Raw genomic sequence first — 17,668 nt, forward strand, 5'->3', positions numbered from 1 at the left:
CTGACATTTTGTGCCGTTCTGTACCACAAACACCTATGACTTACATATGTCTCTCATCCTTGTCACACTTCTTGGAAATTTTGTTCTGGAAAAAAATGTCATCTCTCCAGATTGCTTATCATTGGCTATCAAATCACCTCAATAGCTATTTGAAAATGGTTTTGTAATATCTTTTAGGGTAATATTAAAAAGATAATTTTCAGATAAAAGGTAAAATCAACTGTGGTGTCTGCTCTCACGAGGAGAATTTCCTCATGTGCTGTTTAATATTTAGCTGTGTGCTGGGAGTTGTATTTGTGAGAATCTCACATGCTAGTGGTTTTCTGTATATTTGCTGGGTCCTTTGGTTTCAAGTTTAAGTGCAGAAATTTCTCAATGAATAGCCAAGCGATTATTGCTGTTTTAGATTAGCTTTTAAAATATCTCATATATACTATTTATTTGGGGGGAATCACTATGGTTATTGTGTTTGGATTTATCTTTAGCATGTTTTTAAAGGTTAAAAAACAAAATTCAACTGTGTAAATTTGAAGATCTAATTGGCTTTATTCAATAATTCATGAATTGAGCAGTATGCCATCTGATTGGTGGAAAGGAGTTCCAAGAGACTTACAAAATGGAAGACTTTATTAGGCAGAAATGGGGCAGGAAAAAGAATAGAAAGGATTGTTTGAGGCAAAGTCACCTTCATTCTGGGGGAGGAGTAGGCTTATAAAATGCAGATTATATCTTTGGTACAGACCAGGAAATTCCAAATTGAGTGGTTAAAGGTTACAGTCCTGCAATCAAGTCTTGATTTGATGTTGTGGAGCCAAGTGACTCCATTTGAGTCTATTATTTTTCTCTCTCTCTCACTCCCTCTCTCCCTCTCTCGCTTTCTTTCTTTCCCATAGATAACTTTTAAATTCTCCTCTGCCCAACTAAAACTGATTTATTATTAAAATATTCCAAATTCTGGTGTCTTTTTAAAAATCACACAATCATTTTTAATCTCAAAACTATTTTTTCAAGAATTGATCTTCCTATTTTTAAAATAGACTAATATTTTTCAAATATTTACTACATCAAATAATACCAGCACTAGAATTAAACATAATTATTCAGAAATAATTTAAAATATTTTATGAAATTATTTATAATAATTTAAGAAAAATGTTACTTTTTCAAAAGAAAAAAAGGACGGTGACTCCTGGGTGGCTCAGCGGTTGAGCACCTGCTTTCAGCCCAGAGCCTGATCCTGGAGTCCCAGGATCAAGTCCCACATCTGGATCCCTGCATGGAGCCTGCTTCTCTCTCTGCCTATATCTCTGCCTCTCTCTCTCTGTGTCTCTCATGAATAAATAAATAAAATCTTTCAAAAAAAAAAGAAAAAAGGACAAAAAACTGTATCATAGACTTAAGAATGGTGGAGCTGTAAAATTCTGCCTTAAAATGTACGTTATTACATTTCAAATCTGAATATGAAATAATTCCACCATTACTGAACTTTGTAAAAGTGGTTCTTATTCATTGCATGGTTCTTGATCTTAAATCTTTATCTTTATTTTTTTATTTTATTTTTTTTAGAAATTTTACTTATTCATGAAAAACGCAAAGAGAGAGACAGAGATACAGGCAGAGGGAGAAGCAGGCTCCCTGTGGGAAGCCTGATGCGGGACTCAATCCTAGGATCCCAGGATCACGTCCTGAGCCAAAGGCAGACGCTCAACCACTCAGCCACCCAGGTGCCCAATAAATCTTAGGTCTTTAAAATAACTAAAAAGTAGTTAATGAAACTTGGATCACTATCAAAATCTGTAAATGAAATTTCAACTTATTTATATTTAAATTAGTTTTAAGCATAAAAACATATATTACATGTACATATATACTTAGGTTCAAATTTATACTGAAACTAGTTTTTACTTTTAAACTGAAGTAAATAATTTATCCTTAAGGTTTGGGACATGAGTTTTAGAGCTTTTCACTAAATTATGACATTATCACCTACGTTTAAGTATTACAAAACATATTAGCTAAATTCCTCTTAACTATGAATTCCTTTGTAATTCTCATGTATTGCTTCTCTCTTCTGTAGTAGAATAACGCCTGGTTTAGAGTATACTCTAAAATATAAGATATTTATCAAATAAGCAAGTAGATGGACAAAATGCATTCCCAAAAGAACTATTCTGTTATAGTTATGGCATGGAAGGAAAAGAAAAGATAAACTAATTTTTTGAATTTTAGTTTCTCTCTGAACTTTTAGGATAAAGTACATTTTACTTTATATGTAGCAGTTAGTTCTGCTTTATACTTGTTTTTCTACTGCAACTATTAATATCTCCTTTCACTACCAAATGTGCCCCGGGGCAATTAAAATACATGGTTCTACTTACATTTAAGTGTATTTGTGAGAAAAAATAAAGAAATGTCCAACTTGCTTCACTTTTTAAATATCTTTCCTGAACCCTGAATTAAATGGTTTCCTATTTGAATATGACCAGTTTCTACCTCAAAATACTGCTTTGGTTTTTTTTTTTTTTTTTTTTTTTTTTTAACCTAATGTCAAAATTTTTGTGTCATTAACTTACTTAGGTCAAGACATTGAGTCCCTACTCTGAATTACATGATCAGATAAATTAGCTAATCTTCAAGGAGAATAGTACTGAAATAGAAAGGGAAGTTGGTATTAAAATTATATATGGGATGTTTGCTTATTTCTGAGCCATTACCAGTATAGCTTCTTATTGTCATCATTAATGAAATCATGTGTAAGAGAGAATGATTTGTGACCTATAAAATATCATAAAACAGAAAGTAAGTGACAATAGTAATTATTACAGTTGTTTAATAAATATGTCCAGCTCTCCTTCTTCTGGATATCCAAAAGAATTGTCCTTCCTTGTTTCTTTGAAGCTAAACAAATGGCCAAAATAGAAACTTTACAAACCAGTAATGATTTCCACTTTCCCTTTCCATGAAAGCTTGAATTAAGATTGAGCTTTATTGGGCTGCTACATATAGGAGTGGAACCCCTTCTATTCTATATGGAGCAGGAGTGAAAAAATCAGTTTTTGTTATATTAAGCCACTGAGATTTTAATGTACTTTGTTACCATAATATAACCTAGCCTAACTTAGCCCATATCAACTGGTGACATAACCCTCTTAAGCAGTCTTTATCTGCTTTCTTTAAAAAACAATTACAGTATTTGCTTTCAGAGCCTTATAGGTTTCCTAACCCCTCCCAGAACCTTGGCCCTCCTCTCAAGTATGTTTTGACCACATGGTCTGTAATTCCTTTGTGAGGAAAAAGAAGTCAGAATTTTAAAGCTGGAATAGATTTTAGGGATTATGTAGTTCAACTCCACCATTTAGACAGGTCATTTTGAAAAGCATAACCTGAATAGACTCTAGCAGTCACTTGTGTGTACTCAGCAAAGGTATTTCATCTTTCTAATTTTACTTCCTTTAACTATAAAAATGCAGATCATCATATGTTCCAGTTCGGTTTGTTTAAAAAAATTGAGTACATTTAAATGAACCAATCAGATTCTATGGTCATAGGGCATCCACATATCCCTTTGTTCTTTATCAATTTCATCAGGTTAGACAGGAAAAAGAGTGAGAAAGCATTTATAAAGAGTTTTACAATTTTATTTTTATATCCATTAGCTATTTCTTATAAACTTCACAACCAACTTTGTTATTCAGACAGAGCAAGCATTGTTATTATTTCTATTTCACAATAGTCAATTGAAACCCCAAAACACTATGATTTAATTTAAGAGCATCCTAAATAGCAGACCCAGAACTCAGACCAATGACCTCTGACTTGAACATCACATTGTCTTTTCTACCATCTCGAATCATAAACTTGGTGCAATGGACTATGTAGTCAGAGGTTTTCCACTACAAATAACCTTTGTAGTGGTGAGTGTTTCTGATTTTCTCAATACTCAATTAATAATAATAGTAATAATAATAATAGACATAGCATTGAAGAATAATATGTTTTAGAGTATACTCATTGGAGAAAAAAGTCCAAAATAAACTCCTATCCAATAAAGAATTTGTCTGGCCTGTGTTCCCAATTCCTAGGAAAGTCTCTAAATCTTTGCAATTTCCTTAGTGATAGAAGTATGTTTGTTATTCATGGTGGTCCCTGATGATAAATTTATGCTGAGGAGGAGACTAGTGGGGGACCCTTACATAGTTTGTGCTATTGAGATGACTCAGAATATGGGGTGGCCAAGGCAGAAAGACCAATCACTTAACTAATTATAAGGTTGGGTGTTTTAAGCCACAGGATATCAACCCAATCTCTGGGTAACAGAGGGTGGTTGGAGATTGTATTTAACCATATAGCCAATGACGCCTATGTCATGAAACCACAATAAAGACTCCGGGAACCAAAGCTCAAGTGAGCTTCCCTGCTTGGCAGTAATCTGTATATGGTCACACATGGATGTGCCAGGAGGGTGGCATGTCCCCATTCCATGAAGAAAGGACAATGGAAGCTTATTATTACCCTATGCATCTCTTCTTTTTAGCTAGTTCTGACTTGTGTCCTTTTGCTATAATAAACCTCTAATCATAGTGTAGCACTTTCCTGACTTATGTGAATCAATCTAGTGAATTATTGAATCTGAGGGGGTAGTGGAACCCCTTGAACCTGTAGATAACTATTCAGAAGAGTGAGAAACCTGGAGACCCTTGAACCTGCAGCTGGTATTGGATGAAGGGCACTCTTTTGCATGATTTAGCCCAAATCTGGGTAGTTGGTATCAGAGATTATTTCATAAGCAAGAAATATATGTGCACATACAAATATATAAAATGCAGAATATATCTTTTTTTTTATCCTTTTGACTCATAGGCAAAAGTAAATATCACATGAAATTACCTTTTTTTTTTAAGGCTTACATTATTTTTACACAAAATAAGGATATTTCCAAATGTTATATTTTTTTCTTGATTTAAAAAAATATATATTTGTAGAACTAATTTATGTGGGACTCAATGTCCTTGAATGAATTATTTTGTTTTATGAGAATATAGTTTCCAAAACCTAATATATACTTAACTGAAGAAAATAGGGCAGAAAGTTAACATTTTTCTATCTGGGACATGGATACATGAATGTTTCATTATATAGTCTTTATCTTTCTGCATGTGTGAAATATTTTCTTAAGTGTATCTACATTTCAGTAATAATTTTGCTTCATTCCCTGGCAATGCTGAATAAGTAAGTCATTAGAATAATTGAACAGTACAAAATCAGAACACCACAGAAATTTGAAAATTCTGTAATTCAGGGCTTTCCCTCCACCTGTGGAGAGCTGGAATTAAACAGCCTATGTTTGGAAAGTGGTCTTTTTCAGTGTCTTGGACAATACAAATAAAATTTCTACCAGAAACACATTTTCTTAATAATTTGCTCTGCAGAACTGGTATGTTCCTGGATGCAGTGTTATGTTGCCTGCATTGCTGCGGATGGTTGATCTCACCATGCATTCCGCTCAGTCATTATTCACCAACCCTATAGTGAGAAAAAGGCTGCCATTCACAAAGTTCTCAGTTGGTAAAAGACTTTATTTTTTTATAACTTCAAAATGTTACATGGTTTTTGATGAATTCACCTAATAGCTCCCTGCTTTACACCAATAATCTTAATAACATTTGAATAAATACAGTGTTAAATTCATGACTAATAAAACTATTCATCTTGCGTGTACATCAGTATTAGCAGTAAAATTTACTCTTGATAATAAAATATGCCTAATTTATACAAAAATTGCTTTTTAGTTACTATTTAATGAACATCAACTTCATGCCAGGCAATGTGCTACATATTTTCTTTTTTTCATATTTTTATTTTCCTATTTCTTTCTCAAAATCTTTATCAAGAAGATAGGATCTCTATATTTCCTGCACTGGAATATAAACCTTAGCAGGGAAAGAATATATATTCCAAAATATATGTAAATATATACTATATCTTCTTTATCCACTTGTCTATCATGGACACTTGAGTTGCTTCCATATCTTGAATATTGTAAATAATGCCACAATAAATGTAGGGGTTCATAAATCTTTTCAAATTAGTGTTTTCATTTTCTTTGGGTGAATGTCCACTAGTGGAACTATTAGAATGTATGGTATTTTTATTTTTAATTTTTCAAGGAACTTCCATATTGTTTTCCGCAGTGGTTGCACAAATTTACATTCCCACCAACAGTTTATATGGTTCCTTTTTCTCCACATCTTTGCCAATACTTGTTTCTTGTGTTTCTGATTTTAGCCATTCTGATTGATGTGAAGTGATATCTAGTTATAGTTTTGATTTGCATTTCTCTGATGATTAGTGATGCTGAGCATCTTTTCATGTGTGCGTTGGCCATCTGTATATATTTGGAAAAATGTCTGTTTAGGTCCTCTGCCCATTTTTTAATCAGATTGTTTGGGGTTTTTTTTTTTTGGTGTTAAGTTACATAAGTTCCTTATATATTTTGGGGATTAACCCCATATTGGATTTATCTTCTTCCATTCACTAGCTTGAAAGCCACAATTTAAATGTGCTCTTTTTCCATTATACTGAATTTTAGAATACTTTTCAGTAATATATTCTGTATTTTATTTGATTCAGCAATAATTCTGAAGATGCATAAAGCAAGTATTATCTTTTAATAAATGTATGTGCTAAATTGTCCAAGGTCAAGTGAGTTTTCTGAAAATACAAAATTAACTGAGGAAATATGATTGCATATTGGTCTTCTGCCTTTTTAAAAATAAAATAGGGTTTTTTAAGGCATCAGAAATTACTGTTATTTAAGAAATTTTTGTGTTTAAATAATTATTTAAAAGCCAGAAACACCATTACTTCATTTCATGAAATTAATGTCTGAAAATAGTACACCGGGGTGCCTAGGTGGCTCAGTGGTTGAGGGTCTGCCTTTGGCTAAGGTTGTGATCACAGGGTCCTGGGTTCAAATCCTGATTCAGGCTCTCTGCAGGGAGCCTGCTTAGGCCTCTACCTATGTCTCTGCCTCTCTCTGTGCATCTCTCAAGAATAAATAAAATCTTTAAAAAATTAAAAATAGTATATACTGTGTGGAATACCCAATTATTTGAAGCAAGTACGTACTAAAAGAAAAAAACTTTTTGGCTTTATGAATTTGCCTTACCTAATGTTAAAACTACCTGAGAACAAGTCCTGTCTACTGTTTTGTTAAATTAGTTCTTTGAATCAAGGAGATTCTAGTCCTAATTATTAGTAGGCCTTCTTATTTAAAAACAAGTGGTTATACTATAATCCTTAATTAATCATTTTTAGTTCTTTAGTGTAAAACTAAAAATTATTACTCAATTTGCTTATTACCCAAAACTTTATAGCCAAAACTGTTCCTTTTGTAAATACGTATTAGTTGAAAATAATGTCCCAGGTCCAATGTAGGTAATGGTTGGTTAAAGTTGAAGTTAAAGTTTTGTTGTTTGTTTTTCATTTGGTTTTGATTTGCTTTATTTTAAATATAAAGCAGCTTAGAATATTTAATATGCCAGTGTGCAATGTGACTTTCTAAAAATGGAAGTACACTAAGCAGTATTTCCCTAATCTGTTTCAACCCGAAGAAAATGTTTCTTTTTTATGAGACTTCTTGAGGGATTTACTGTACTGTGGGTCACACTTTGAGATATACTGGACTAGAGTGTACCTTATGTTTAGCAAACTTCTGACCTGATAGTCTTACTGGTTTCTATGATACTATATGTGGTTCTTCCACTGTCTTTAGTTTTATTTTATTGTAGTAAGAACACAACATGAAATGTACCCCTTAGCAACTTGTTAACTATAGGGACAATGCTGTACAGCAGATCTCACCTTGCATAATTGAAATTTTATGTCCATTGATTTGCCTCCCTCCAGTTACTGGCAACCCCCATTCCACTCTTTGCTCCTATAAGTTTGACTATTTTAGATATCTAATATGAATGGAATCATACACTGTTTTTCTTATTACTGGCTTATTTTACTTCACATAATGTCCTCCAGGTTTATCCATGTTTCATATATTGCAAGATTTCTTTCATTTTTAAAGATGAACAATATTCCATTGTATGTATCTACCACATTTTCTTTATCCATTCATCCTTTGATGGGCATTTAAGTTGTTTCCACATTTTGACTATTTTCAATGAACATTGGAGTGCTGATAGCTCTTCTGGATACTGATTTCATTCCTTTTGGATAAATACCCAGAAGTGGAATTGCTGGATGGTATGATGTTCTATTTTTAATTTTTGAAGAATCACTACACTGTTTTTCATAGCAACTGCAACATTGTTCACTCCTACCAACAGTGCACAGGGGTTCCAATTCCTCCACATCCTACCTGCACTTGTATATGTGTTTTTTATAACAGCCATCCTAACATGGGGAAAATCATTGTGGTTTTGATTTGAATTTACATTTCTATGATGATTAATGATGTTATCTTTTCACATACCTGTAGGCCATTTGTATATCATCTTTGGAGAAATGTCTATTTCAAGTCTCTAGCCCACTTTAAAGTAAGATGTTGGGGTTTTTTGCTGTTGAGTTGTATGATTTCCTTATATATTTTGGATATTAACTCTTATCTGATACGGTTTGCAAATATTTTGTCCCATTCTATAAGTTGCCTTTTCACTCTGCTGATTATTTCCTTTGCTGCACAGAAATTTTTTTTTTTTTTTTTTTTAAAGATTTTATTTATTTATTCATGATAGTCACACAGAGAGAGAGAGAGAGAGGCAGAGACATAGGCAGAGGGAGAAGCAGGCTCCATGCAGGGAGCCCGATGTGGGATTCGATCCCGGGTCTCCAGGATCGCGCCCTGGGCCAAAGGCAGGCGCCAAACCGCTGCGCCACCCAGGGATCCCTGCACAGAAATTTTTTAGTTTGATGTTTGCTCTCTTATCTATTTTTGCTTTTGTTGCCTATGGTTTTGGTGTCATATTGATGAAATAATTGCCGAGAACCATGTCATTAAGCTTTTTCTCTATGTTTCCTTCTAAAAGTTCTACAGTTTGAGGTCTTATGTTTAAGTCTTTAATCCACTTTGAATTTATATTGGTGTATGGCATAAGATACAGGTCAATTTCATTCTTTTGTGTGTGGATATCTAGTTCCCATGGCACCATTTGTTGAAGAGACTATCCTTTCCTCATGTATATTCCTCATACCCTTGTCGAAGGTCAGTTGACCTCATATACATGTATTTATTTCTGGGCTCTATTTTGTTCTGTTGGTTTATATGTCTGTCTTTATGCCAGCACCATGCTATTTTAATTACTGTAGCTTTGTTGCATATTTTGAAACCAGTAAGTGTGATGCCTCTAGCTTTGTTCTTTTTCAAGATTGTTTTTGGCTATTAAGGGTCTTTTGTGGTTCTATATGCATTTTTGTATTTTTTTTCTATTTATGTAAAAACTTTTCAAGATTTTGATAGGAATTTTACTGAATCTGTAGATTGCCTTGGGTGGTATGAGCATTTTAATGACAAGTGTTCCAACCCATGAATACATGATGTCTTTCCATTCGTTTTTATCTTCTTAAATTGCTTTTATCAATGTTTTTTAGCTTTTATCATATAAACCATTCACCTTCCTCATTAAGTTTGTTCCTAAGTATTTTATTCTTTTTGGTAGTATTGTAAATGAGTTATTTTCCTTAATTTCCTTTTCAGATAGTTCATTATTAGTATATGGAAATGCAACTAGTTTTTGTATATTAACTTTATATCCTGAAACTTTACAGAATTTGTTTATTGTGTTTAACAGTTTGTGTGTGTGTAGTCCTTAGGGTTTTCTTTATAAAACACCATTTGATGTGAAAACAGGGAAATTTTACTTCTTCCTTTCTGAGTTGTATGCCTTTTATCTCTATTTCTTGCCTACTTGTTTTGGCTAAACTTCCAGGACTCTGAACGATAGAAGTGGTGAAAACAAGCATCCTTGCCTTGATCTCAATCTTAGAGGAAGAGCTTTCAGTTTTTTACTTTTGTGTATGTATTTGCTATGGGGGTTTTATATATGCCTTTACTATGGTGGGATAATTTCTATTTATTTGTAGTTTGTTGAGAGTTTTTATTATGAAAGGGTACTGAGTTTTGTCGGATGCTTTGTCTGCATCTTTTGAAATGATCATGTGATTTTTATCAATTCCATTAATGTGATATATCATATTAATTGACTTTCATATGTTGAGCCATCCTTATGTCCCAGGGAAAAATCTCACTTGGTTATATTGTATGATCCTTTTAATATGCTGTTGAATGTGGTCTGCTAGTATTTTGCTGAGGGATTTCTGGTGGTATCTTTGTCTGACTTTGGTACCAGGGAAATGCTGGCCTCATAAAATGAGTTTGAAAGTGTTGCTCTTTTCCACTTTGAATGGACATGGTTGTGGAATGTTAAATAACTAAAAACATTATCAGGAAAGAAAGTTACTTCAGCAAAGTGAAAAAGGGAAACAAAGTAGATGACATTGGATATGAGAGGCAGCATGAGATAAACATGACATAGCAGAAGACAGGAGATTATAAAGATCATTTGAATTTAGACTTAGAAGATTCTTCTTTAAATGGTAATATTTAAAGAATGTCAGATTTTATTTCTTTCCCTATTGATCCAACTACACAACTTGATTCTGCATATGATCCTTGTTCACATAATCTTAGATTTTAAGGGCTTTTTAATGGTCTTCCACTTTTAGAAAAATCTATAAATAAAACAGAAGAGAAGTATAACTACAAAATAGTTTATCAGCATTAGATATTAGTAGCCCCTGGGTGGCTCAGTAAGTTAAGCATCCAACTCTTGGCTCCAGCTCAGGTCATGATCTTATGGGTAATGGGATCAAACCCCTTGTCATCGTGCTCCCCATTTAGTGTGCAGTCAGCTTGAAAGATTTTCTCCATTTGCCCCTCCCCTCATGCATTCTCTCTCCACCTCCCCTCAAATAAATAAATAAATATTTAAAAAATACTAGATATTAATTAAAAAATACTAGATATTAATTTGTATAAATAGTTGTCATACTTCGGTGAACATTAATTTGTTTTTCTGTAATATATATTCATAATTAAGGTTTATAAATACAAAAATTGGGAGGTGAATACTGGGTGAGAAGTTGAAAAAAGTTTAGATACTCCATCTACTTTCTCAGTTTTCCCTCAAGGTTTCCCTAAAGGCTGCAAAGCTGTTATTAATGTCTGGTTCCCTAAAAGCTGACCTGCAATGGGAAATTTTATGGTTTTGATTTATTAAGGAATTGTTTTTAGGAGAAATCAGTAAGGAAATGAGAGAAGCAGTTTAGAAAAGGAGAAGGTACTATATAAGATGTGGTTCCAGATAAAGTCTAGATTCTCTAATCCCCTAGGAGCTTTAAGAAATAAATGTCAAGATGGTCTGTCATCATTTGGGATCAGGAAGCAGGGCTTTTGTATATCTCCAACACCTCAGCTTATCATCAACTGTGACTTGCAAGGCAGAGGGAGGGTAGGATGCCCCAGTTAACTCCTAGCTATTTTTAGGAAAGTAAGTGTGATGGTTTATTGTATATGTCAACTTGACTGAGCCACAAGCCCCCAGACATTTGGCCAAACATTATTCTGGATCTTTGTGGGTGAGATTTACTTAAGTATCTGTAGAGTAAATCAGATTGCCCTCCCTATCATGGGTGAACCTCATCCAATTAGTTGAAGGCCTAAATAAAACAAAAAGACTCACCTTCCCATGAATAAGGAGGAACTCCTCCTGTATGACTTCCAGTAGGAACATCCAGTTTTTTCCCACCTTCAACCTTGAATGGAAACTTTGATTTCTTCCTGGATCTCAAGCCTGCCAGTCCTCAGACTGAACTATATCATTGGCTTTCTTGGTTCTCAGGACTTCAGACTAAGACTGGAACTACACCATCAATATGCTTGGATCTTCAGCTAGCCAAACTACAAATCATGGGACTTTTCAGCTTCCATAATTGCTTGAGCCAATTCCTTATGAAATCTTAGTTTATATGTGTCTCTCTATATATATATCATTCTCTTTATCTCTCTTTTTTTCCCTTATTGGTTCTGTTTCTCTATAGAATTCGAGCTACTACAGTGAGAGATGGATTCTAAACCTAAGTGAAACCTCCAGAAAATGTCAGTCAGTGTGAGGCCTAGGTAGAAGCACCCTTGGGAAGTAGTAAAAGCAATCTCAAGGGATTTGAGTAGGAAAACAACATCTACTACAATTCTACATTTAGGCTGTCCTTTATATATTCTAGGAAACTGCCTACATACAAGTAGCATCTCCATCTAGCATTTCTTTTCCAACCAATAAATTCTAGTCATTTGTTGTGAAGGTTGTTGTATATGCACTTAAAAAAAAAAAAATCTTGACACTTTCAACTTATCTCATGGTAAACATTGTTTCCTATGAATTTTACACCCATATTTAGTTCATACTCTATTTTAAAACAAGTTTTAGAATTCTAAATTTACTTAGTTTTTATGCAGGTTCCCTATGTTTTACTTTCAACAGAGCTATTCCTTATGGCAAATTACTTCAGTGTTCTTTTTGAAGACTTAGGTCTCCAAAACTTTCAGAAAGATGTAAAAATATCACAGATAATCTAAAAGATGATCAGCCTATTATTTGAAGCTAAATCCTTCTTAGCCAGAATTGGGGTAGTTGGTTACTTAGTACTGAGATTACAAAAGCTCCCTTTGAAAATGAGAGAATAAAAAATTATAATCATAGAGCTTTAAGACTAGAGGTTTTTTAGGGGTCATCTTCTCTAATACACTATTTCTCCATACAAGTAAACTGAGGAAGAGAATATGAAATCGACTGAAGAATAGAGGATATATATGAGATAAATTTTTAACTTTACATTTTTAACACCTTAATCTGCAATTAGTTTTAGTTGGAACTCAGTATAAAGTCATTTATATACAATACATTTTTAATGTTGAAATCTTATTGCTCATGGATCTAAATTCAATTCAGAAAACGCCTCAGATGCAATTTTCTAGTAAATGTTTTATGAAAAGGAATGTATTCTTTATAGAGAACAGACTATTATGAACAAAATATAGCCATGATTTTTAAAATAATTTATTATCACAAATCTTTGAAGAAAATAATCATAATGAAGGCGATGACAGCAATGTCAACAGCATAGGCATGTTAATTTATGTTTTATTAACATTGGCATATTAAACATATGTTTAACCCCCAGACAATCTCACAAGGTCGGTATTTTTATTACCCCATCTCACATAGGAGGAAACTGAAATCTGACCCCACTCACTCTGGCTTCCATAATTGTCTTTTCAACCATTATATTCTTCTGTAGAGTAAATATACTTTGAACACCTAACTACTTACTATTTAAAACAGGTAAATACACGTTTAAGCCATTTTCATGCACATTTGTCAGAGACTTATGACTGTACAAATACTGTTTCACTGCTTTTCTTGTTTTGTCCATGAACATAGAACAGTGGATGGTTATTAGATGTGATTTAGTGATCACTTAGAAAATCATGTTTCAGTGTGACGCTTGATCAATTTTTGAGGAAGGCAGTTTGATATTTAAATATTAAAATGATGGGGATCCCTGGGTGGTGCAGCGGTTTGGCGCCTGCCTTTGGCCCAGGGCGTGATCCTGGAGACCTGGGATCAAATCCCACGTTGGGCTCCCGGTGCATGGAGCCTGCTTCTCCCTCTCCCTGTGTCTCTGCCTCTCTCTCTCTCTCCCTGTGTGACTATCATAAATAAATAAAAATTTATTTAAAAATAAGTAAATAAATAAATAAATAAATATGAAGATGATGGTATTGATCTACTGTTAAAGGACATATTCATGGGGTTGATTTTCAGTATGAGGGATTGTATAGGTTATAATAATCATTCTTGGAAGAAAGTACAGTAGCAAAGAAGTCAGGGGCCTAGGGTTTAATTTCTTCTTTGTAAGTAGCCATTTAGCTTTAGCCAAGTCACTTTACTTGATGAGAATCATTTCCCTGTCCTTTAAAGTGGGGAAGTTAGGGTTTTGACCTAGAAAAATTTGAAGATTTCCTCTAGGTCTATTTGAACTTCTATGATTCTATGACATGGGCCTCATTAGTGGTGTGTTAATCGTCAAAATTAGGCCCAAAGGAAATACATTAGGTTGCTTTTTATACGGGACAGATATCGTTGGATTTGAAAACCAATGTTTAATTTCTATTTGGAAATTCTCTTTTCCTGCTCTATGCTCTTCTAAAAACCTTTGCTCTTAGAAAAGAACTAAAGTGCAAGGACTGGAGAGAGAGAGGTCTTTGAGTAAATTTTAAAATTTACTTATCTTTTAAAATTATTTAACAAGCTTTATTACAAGGATTTAATAAGAAATTAAGTGTCTGAATTTCTAAAAAAAAAAACCACCTTAACTCAACCAACCAATTGTTCCCTGTCTTAGCTGAAATGACAAATAAAATACATTATCATACCTTATACATGTAGACAAGTTATGTAATGTGTCAAGAGAGAAGAATGATTTTGGACCTGCCCTCTGAAAAAGAGGCATTCTTCACTGACCCTTGAACAGTGAACCTGAGCAGTTGGAGGCCAACTGGAACAATTGGAAAACACTGAATTAGTAGGAGGTAAGGGATGTATCTGCAACAGCTGAAGCAAAATGAACTTTTCTGCCGAGAAAAGCAGCTTAGTTACAACCCTCTGAGCTTAGACGTCAATCCATCCGCAAGCAGGACAAGTGTGGGTGATATATGGAAAGGATATTTTAAAATCTGCTTGAGTTTGCCAATCTGGAGATTCGCCCAGGAAAGAGAGCCTCAGAAAAATCACGATGGAAACAAGCAAATTTTATCATATTTATGCAGAACTTGAGAGACATAGAAACTAATTGGACAGACTCCCATTGCTAAGCAGATGAAGATTTCATCATTAATGATTACTGTGACAGAAAACTCTTTTAACTGTTTTTCTCTAATATCTGCAGCAATTAAATATGTGTAATAGTTCTGTGTAATCCCAGGTTGTGAAAAAAAATACTTTTTCTCACATGTCCTTATAAAGCTAACCCTGTTCTCTTGTAGCTTGCTGAATCTTAAATCAGTTTTCCATTTTGAAAAAGCATTCCAGGGATCCCTGGGTGGCGCAGCGGTTTGGCGCCTGCCTTTGGCCCAGGGCGCGATCCTGGAGACCCGGGATCGAATCCCACGTCGGGCTCCCGGTGCATGGAGCCTGCTTCTCCCTCTGCCTGTGTCTCTGCCTCTCTCTCTCTCTCTCTCTCTGTGTGACTATCATAAATAAATAAAAAAATTTAAAAAAAAAAAAAAAAAAAAAAAGAAAAAGCATTCCATTTTGAATGCTTAAGAAAATCACAAGTGCCAAGTGTTTTATTCCTTTAAAATAAAGGTGTGTTTAACATCTTCAATTATGCAAAATATTTGTGACACTAAATAATAATGCACTTTTTCTTTAATATAAATGGAATTTTTTGTCAGCAAAGTAAAACACCCTGCATTAAAAATAATATTAATGCTCATTGGCTGCGTGCATTATTGTCTTTTGCAGACATCAGCTGAATCCCTATGATTTATTCCAAATGAGATATTTTTAATGAAAATGTATCACATAGAGAAGCTAAATCATTTCCAGTAATATTGTAACAGCTTCAAAAGGAGACGCTGTGGTGTTAAAGAGAAGCATATGATTCTTGGTGTCAGTGCCAGAGAACTATAGTTTTAATGTGTTGAATCAGTACAAGTGATGACATGAATGATTAGATTTTTACAATAGCAGCTTAATTTGAAAGAAGCAGGCATTCTTACTCAGGGACTTAGCTAAAATCTCATAATAAAATTAAAAGATTAAAATTTCCCAAAAGGTTTTCAGATAACTTATTTTTTAATAAATACAAATTTGGGGTATACTGATTAATGTTCTAGGCCATAAAATAAAACTTGAGTTAGTGGAAGTACTCTAAATGGAGTATAAGTAATCATATTTACTTTTGCAAAAGTATCCAAATTTAGCTATTGAGATGTCATCCTAAACCTTATTTATTTATGAGTGTTAACTTCTAGCATCTTAAGTTGCAGTGCTGTCTTAAAGATAGGTAGATAAAAGAGATATATATTAACAATTGAGAAATTAAAACAATGCAATCCAAGCAAGCAGAACCAATGCTGGGGATCTTTTTTTTTTTTTTAATTAAGATTTTATTTATTTGTTTGAAAGAAAGAGAGACAGAGAGAGCGAGAAGGAGAGGGAAAAGTAGGCTCTGTGCTCAGCAGGGTTCGATCCCACCCTGGGATCATAATCTGAGCCAAAGGCAGATGCCTAACTGACTGAGCCACCCAGGTGCCCCAATGCTGGAGATCTTATGGGAGTATCTGTGGCCAACTCACACAGAGACTTCAGTGGTGTCGGGAAAGCATGAACCCTTGGAGTCATGTCCTGCCCCTTATCCAAGACTGTTTCATGGCTTGCTGTGTGCTCTCAGCATATGGGGGTCAAACCATCACACATCAAACAGCTGAGAGCAAGGTCTCAGGGTGTAGCACTGAGGCACAGAATGGTAGCAGGAGAAGGGTAGGAGAAAAGGGCAGCCCTCAATAGGGAGTGAGACAGAAGCAAAGACAAGAGATTTGCTATGGTTTTGCTTTAGGCTGACCCTGATTTAAGACATTGGAAAAAGAATGGAATCCATAGCACACAAAATAGGATAAAATTCACCAAAGGTTTAATTGGCTTGTGCTCTTTGGAATATATCAGTATTGATGCACTCAACTTTGAAACACCAGCAATAACACTATGAGTCCAGCTCTCATAGATCACTGCTGATCAGATAGCAGTTTTTACTGCACATTCTCAATGAAGCTATTGTTTTAGGTCACGTAGTGATGCAGCATGGAATAAATTCTGACCCAGCTAGGAGAAATTGAAAGAAGCTACATTCAAAATAAAAGTGATATTAAAGAAAAGGACTCACTAGTAAAATATTGGAAAGTAAGTTATTTCATCATTACTTGGCATCCTTAAACCACCTCTGAATTTAATATACTACATATACTTTGAAACTATAGTTTCTACTTTATTCCTTTTACAATGAGCGGCCTAGGACATGATTTCCTTTGGGGAAAATCGTATTTTCCAGATTTTGCAGCTGGGAATAGATTTGTTGTAGAGAATGTATTATTTAATTTTAGTAGCTTTAATTCAAACTATAATTGAATAATTGTGTAATGAGTTGTTGAATAGCTGCATCCTCAGGATGATGCACTCTGTGAAGACTGAGATGATATATGCTTTGTGAATGATATAGCCCCTACCCCTAGATAAGACAGAAGGCAATCTCGAAATAAAAAAATTGCACCTTCACTGAAGGTTGACATGGGCCCACAGCTAGTAACTGGAAAGGAAGAGAATTCAGGCCTAAACTGCTCACTCCATGCGCAGTGCTTTAGGGACTATTTTGAATTTGTAAGTGACAGGTTACAAGCATCAAATTCACAGATGTATTTCTTAGTGAATTCAAACATCACCATTGAATAAGCTATGTTATATTGAGTAGCTTGACCAAGTCACTTGGTCTGTTCTTGTGAGATGATTTCATGGTTTGCTTTATATGGAAATGCCTTTAA

The 17,668-nt window shown here is 34.2% G+C and overlaps 1 long non-coding RNA gene across 7 annotated transcripts in view; it reads left to right on the forward strand.

Annotated features, from left to right (window-relative positions):
* LOC144302653 (uncharacterized) overlaps window positions 1-17,668 on the forward strand; it is a 540,109-nt gene that overhangs the window by 263,740 nt on the left and 258,701 nt on the right. The window contains exon 7 of one of the 7 annotated variants that reach the window (XR_013369615.1): window positions 1,567-2,422. The exons of the other annotated variants lie outside the window; for them this stretch is intronic. This is a non-coding gene — a long non-coding RNA (uncharacterized LOC144302653). Of the gene's footprint in view, window positions 1-1,566; window positions 2,423-17,668 lie in introns of those variants that run through there. 7 annotated transcript variants of the gene reach the window in all.

Source organism: Canis aureus, chromosome 31 (genome assembly GCF_053574225.1).
Source record: "Canis aureus isolate CA01 chromosome 31, VMU_Caureus_v.1.0, whole genome shotgun sequence".
Lineage (NCBI taxonomy): Eukaryota > Metazoa > Chordata > Mammalia > Carnivora > Canidae > Canis > Canis aureus.